The sequence below is a fragment of the Antedon mediterranea genome, chromosome 7, assembly GCF_964355755.1.
Source record: "Antedon mediterranea chromosome 7, ecAntMedi1.1, whole genome shotgun sequence".
NCBI classification, from domain to species: domain Eukaryota; kingdom Metazoa; phylum Echinodermata; class Crinoidea; order Comatulida; family Antedonidae; genus Antedon; species Antedon mediterranea.
The window spans coordinates 14,095,325-14,102,017 of NC_092676.1; positions in this window are offsets into that span (position 1 = coordinate 14,095,325).

Sequence of the window (6,693 nt, forward strand, 5' to 3'; positions counted from 1 at the left end):
AATCGATACAGCGATATGGTTTATATATATTATAACAAACCAAGATCTATCTGTTCATTTATTTGGCGACTATTCCAAAAACCTTGTGGATATTTCATGTAACAGCCTTGTGAAATCCTCGTTAGCCACCAGAGGTCGCAGCCAGAGTTCATAATATCCAAAACCACAACAAATATGTACAAGGGTATGTTTTTTTCATACACCATCCGTCTTTGGAACAAACTACCACAAGACGCTATGGAGTCAACATCACTAGAGGGATTCAAAATTTATATCTCTTATGTTGACATAAATTTGAAATTGTTGTTTAAAAAAAATTGTTTTACTCTTAATTTCATTATGGACTTGAACTATTCTTTAAAGCTCATAAATTATATATTTTAAGAGTCAAACAAATTATTTTTAGGCTGTGGGAATTCATATTGTCTAATTTGCCTAAATAGTTCAATATTTGATTTATATACTCACAGATATGTAATGCTATGCAAACCCACAAATGTACCACTTTCGATTGTGTGTATTGGATTACCACTAATGTCTCTGTTAAAGAAATATTTAAAACATTAGGCCTATACCATACTCACTATATGTTGGTTTTACAACCTTTATAACACACATTACTTTAAATGTTGACCCAAGTTTCCTATTTTCTTTCTTTTTAAGGAAAACAAGACCCCGTCTCATTCTTTAACAAAAAAGAAAAACAATTTGATCCACGTCATCTCTTTTGATCTTCTATTATTGATACAATCGCGTTGTAGACCTATTTCTAATAAAATTATAGGCCTATTTTAGATTACAGAAAAAAATTACTTGCAAATTTGTAGAACGTCAAAAGTGATCGTTTTTACATTTAACCGCGTGATGTTTGCATTAGTGAATTACGAATTTACAGATTTGCACATTTTTTTTGCAAAACTGTGGTTGTTTGCACATTTGAGGGCAAAATGTTTGCTCAAATGTGGTTGTTTGCACAAATCTTTTTGCACATTTCACGGCTCAAAGGGCGTAATAATTTTATCTGTATTTATCATGCAAACAGAACACTACGTATTTGGGTCTATTGTACTTACATGTTGATAAGTTGATTGAGACCAATGAACGACCCATTACGTAAATGTGTAATTCTATTTCCAGACAGACGTCTTTAGATAAAATATACATACATTTTAAATAATAATGAAAATAATATAATAATAATACTACTAATGCAAAATTAAACATGGTTTTGCTATATTTGAAATTATATTTTAATATAGCCCTATACTGGTGCATGTTGTATTATCTCAAGTTAAATTTATAACACATTGTATAAATAAACACATTACATAATAGTACATTGAAACGTGCCTTGTAAGTATGATAATGTAGTCACTGAATAGAAGAAATATTTTGTGCATATCTTAAATTAAACATGTTAATTTAAATTACAAATTATACTTACAGTGTACGAAGATTATTTAATTGAGAGAACATTCCTGGGTTTATAATTTCCAAACCTACATTTGATAAATCACTTTGGAAAAAAAAGAATGAAATAAATACAAAGTTTTCCAGAAACTACACGGCTGTTTATTGTCTCTAGATATAGTACGCAAACTGGTGATTATGCACACATTTAGATTATTTAACAAACTAAAATTTACTAACAGGTGTAATAGTAATTTGAACTTATTAATATCTGTCAATATGACATCATTGAGTGTTGCTCCATTGATGTGGTCTGTGTTTCTACGTTTCCTTTCATTTTGTTCTATATCACTAAGATTCCTAAAAGATTTAATTAGATTAATAATTAATGAAAACTACTATTTTCGTAATGTCAATATTAGCAAAATAACTTCCATGCATTTTTCTCTCAGCAACCTCTACACATACACATTTTCAAAATCTCGTTTAATACAAAATGTTGGGGTTTAATTACGAAAAAATATCAACAAGTCAATTAAACTCTGAATGTCAAACTTACAAAGCCCTTGACTTCTCTGGTAGTTTAGAAGCTATATTGGAATTCCAGTATGCTCCTGCACACGAAACGGAATATCCAACACAGTTGCACTCATCGGGACAGTCAACATCTGTATAAACAAACATATCAATATTATAAGGCATGCTTAGGCCTATACAAGGCTATAACGAACGACGATAGATGTATAAAGAATTAGAAAAGTTTAATACAAGAACTGTATAGAATAACCATTTATATGCCCACGGTCTGTGATGAAAACAACATTTTCAAACATTTTATTAAATGACGCCATGATTAATAAGAATAATGGTTACGATACAACGATGTTGTTCTTACTGATCATGATGTAATTTGTTCGACTTTTCATCAAAGACAGTATCAATGGTTATTATTTAGTTGTAGGATGAAAACATTTGTAAATTGTTTTTTCTTTAGGGAGTATGTGAATTTATCTATTCATTGTCGTCGATATAAATGTCGTTGATATAAATGAGCCTTTAAGGTACTCATGGATATGGGTTTGGAAAAAATAAGTAATGATAAAGGCCTATTTGTCTAAAAATAAGTTATTCAAAGAGTACATGTTCTATTCGGTGTCATTCACGATATCTTTTTTTTTTATTCACTAACAATAACAATGATTGTGGGCCCTAATTAAAAAACTTTTAAACAAGCTTTCAATATTACTAGATACGGCTCGACTTAATCCTATTAAACTCGGATGTATAATAAATAGCTCATTAACAATTAAATAAAGTATATTTACCACAATATAACTCATCGTCTCCTTGTGGACAGTGGTTAATGTTGTCGCACACATGATCTTGAGAAATACAAACACTACCTGAGCATCTGTAACTTCCTGGACATGTAAACAAATCTAAGAAATAAGATTTAACATTATATTAAGCTCTTTGATTTTGACAATCAGAATGATCGTTCATAGTTAATTATGGTTGGCAACAACAAATACTGTATGCCACCTTCTATTATTATTAAAATTAAGCCTATAGTTTAATTTAAACAATTTAAGTGACATGTGAGGGTAATAAGTAGCATTCAAGTTACCACAGTAATCTTCATCGCTTCCATCTGGACAGTCTTTTTTACCATTACATCGTAGCAGCTGAGGTATGCAATATGATTCTGGACATTTGAATGCCATTTCTGAACATTCAAAATAATCTGTATACGTTACAAAAAAAATGTTGAAACAAATTATATAATATTAAAAGAGATTGATTTTCATTGTGAGATGAGCATTTTTTTCTAGAGATATTCGACATGAACATTTTAATATGAAACCCCGATATCCGAGTTGTTGAGTAAGCTGGCAGGTCTGTATAACTGCGCGCTATTGTGTCTCAACTAGGCCTATGGTATTTATTTGAATAAACGCACAACGTCCCACACTTCCCCCCAATAAAACAATTGGAATAATGATCACTATTATGGATTTTCACTGTAAAGCATTAATTATTATTACGTGTTTATTGATATGTGGCATTGGCGGAGGCTTGCGCTCTCTGAGTGCTCTTTTAGTTTTTGTAGTTCAGTGGTCATGAATACAATACATTAATTCCCTGTCAATACATAGCACATAGCCCACAGCATGTATTTTACTTTTTTATGCACACAAATAAAATCTTAAAATGATCAGTCACAGAATATGAAATAGATGTTTAAAATAGTAGTGTTTGTAGGCCTAACTGGGATTACAGCAGGGAGTTACAATTTCCTGAAAGCTGCAATGTGCAAGTGATTGCTGCGAGCAGAGAATAACGTACATATTGATATGTACTAGACGTTGCAAAGTGTAAGCAGATTTATAGCATTATGTAGTGCACTGTCGGAAAGTTCCCTTATGTTATATGGAACAACATACTAAAAGTCCCTATATTAGATCATATCTTGGTAACCGATGGGTGTAAATAAACAGTTGTGGTGTCAAAATACTCAGAAGACCCATATTTAAAGAAATGACCCGAAATTTGGATTGTCTCAATATCTTTGACTGACCGTTGGAACAAAAATCGTCACAAATTATTCAGGAAGATTTTTTGTAGACAATGAACTTTCGAATCGGACAATTCAAATTGCTGTTGCTGAATATAAATAGCACCCATTGTTTTTATTCTAAATAAGGTAACGTAACACCTATTTCATTAAAAAGAAGCCAAATGGCAAAAATTGATTTTTCTTCATACTTTGGTAATTAATCACACTTTAGGCAGGGAGTTGTTATCTTTAGGTAAATATAACAAAACTTAAATATATTTTTTTTAAATAATGGTTGCCATGGTAACAGGTGTGTGTGTGTCCTTTGTAGTATCCGATTAGATCATAGTTTAAGAATTTAGATTTTCACTTCGATAAAGTACATGGTAACTGAGTTGTTCCATCCAACCAAATATATTTATAGAAAATACAACTTCAAAAAAAATGTCACCTAGAAGGGACACAGACCAAGACTATCAGGGTTTTTTTTTTTTTTTTTATAGCCTTGCACACTAGACTAATGGAAGTGGTCTATTCTGTTGGCTAGAAGAAAGATTAACAAAATCAGGAGACACCTCAACATCTTGTTATTAAGTTCTTGACATGGCCACAAGTTTGAGCAATGAAGTAGTGAAGGGAAAAACAGGTTTTAAGCAACAAAATACAGTACTGTACATGGGATTGGAGAGGTCTACACTACGTACATTGTTTGGTATCTTTATGTATGCCTACCTATATCCGGTGAACACAAAAATTTTTATTTTGATATAAGTTTATTGTAATTAGATAATTAATGACGTCACATAAAGACATAATGTTATGTATATTTAAAGATGTATTGTCCCCCAAAAACATGAAAAATGAAGATTAATTACATCAGACTTTGTAGGTTTAATCAAGTTAATCAATTGCGTAGAAAAAAACGAAGACGAAATTATGTTTTCACTAAAATGACAAAATAAATGGTTAAATTCAACCAAAAATCCATTGGCTGCCAGCCAATTTGACTTGTTTGCTTTAAATTACAGTTTTTTTTTCAGGTAAATAATTTTGTTTAGATCCAAGTGTTGGCTATTATATGATATTAAAATGGCATAATCAACAAAAAAATATTTTTTTAAGGGGGACAATATATCTTTAAATAATGAACATTTCCGTATCTAAAACCTAAAATATTATTTTAAAGATATGACTAATATATCTAAAATTCTCATATATATATATATATATATATAATATATGATAGGCCTATACACTGATTCATTTAAGCATCGTTATGCACATGTTTATAGCTATGAATATGTACGTACACAACAAAACACTGAGTTCTAGATTATTAAACAATTTTGGGTAGGGTTTGATAAAAAATAGCCATAAGTACAGTTTTTCTTGTTTTAATATTTGATTTAATTTGAATTCAGTTCAAATTTTATGCCATTACTTTACAAATAACATATCCTGAAATCAGAAAAAATACCAACTTTTGTAACAACATCAATATAACAAAAATGTATTCCCCAAAATTTTTTGCCTCTTATCCATTCACACGCAAATCAAGTGTTACCATAGACGTTGTGAAGCTCCAAACCTTGACCAAAATTTGATTTTTTACCACAAGTAAAAACACCCCTATTGACAATAAATGGTACGGTCCATTTCCATCCCCGCGATCAACAATTTTTTGCTTTCAGTTTGTTTATAAGTCTTTCATCATCTTGTATTAAAAATTAAATTTCAACAATCCGAATTATTGAAATAAACGTTTACCCTATTTGACAGTGAAATAATAGGAAAAATTACAAGAAAATGCTGTAATTTTTTAAGTGGCCGTTACTATGGCAACAAGATACAGATACCAACAATAATTTTATCTGTGCATGTTTCAACCAAACATCTTTTATTGTGCAAATTTTAAAGAAAATCTATTTTTTAACTTGGGCCACCTAAAGGTCGATATTTATAGACAACTGCCCTTAGAAAAGTAACAACATATATTTATATATAATATACAGGTATATCTTATTCAGACTCCACCCTGTCTCCTTTTGTTGTATTTCTTTTATTCTTGTCCACCCAGGCAGCACTTGCCAGCTTTATACTCTGACGTTATCCAAATTCCTTCACTTGCACTGATGAAGGGCTAGTGTTGCCCGAAAGCTCTGCTAACTTTTCTGTCTGTTTTACTTTATCGTTTTGATTTAGCTTTTCGCTTTTTTTTATAGATCCAGCCAATGATATCCACAGAATTATCATTTTTTCAGTAATTTGCATTTGGATGTATATAGTATATATATAAACACAACAGGCAAAGAACATTAATTCTAAACCGCCCGGTGATATACTGAAATTTAATTAATTAATTTGAAACGATAAAGATGAGGAAATCTGTGAGAATGAGAAAAAGTCGCCCCAACCGAGACTCGAACTCGGACCGCCTGCTTGATATGCAGATGTCCTAACCATTAGACCACTGGGGCTTTCATGGTATTGTTCGAACTCGATTGGATAACGACTCTTTAACATTCTCGGCGTGGTACGGCGGAACAGCACTAGTCCTCAGTTGTACGCACGCGCAACAGAGATCAAATTGATACGCCCTCATCTTTCAGTATTTTTATTCACGAGACGGGATCTCCGAAGAGATACTTTTATATATATAAACACAATAGGCAAAGAACATTAATTCTAAACCGCCCGGTGATATACTGAAATTTAATTAATTAATT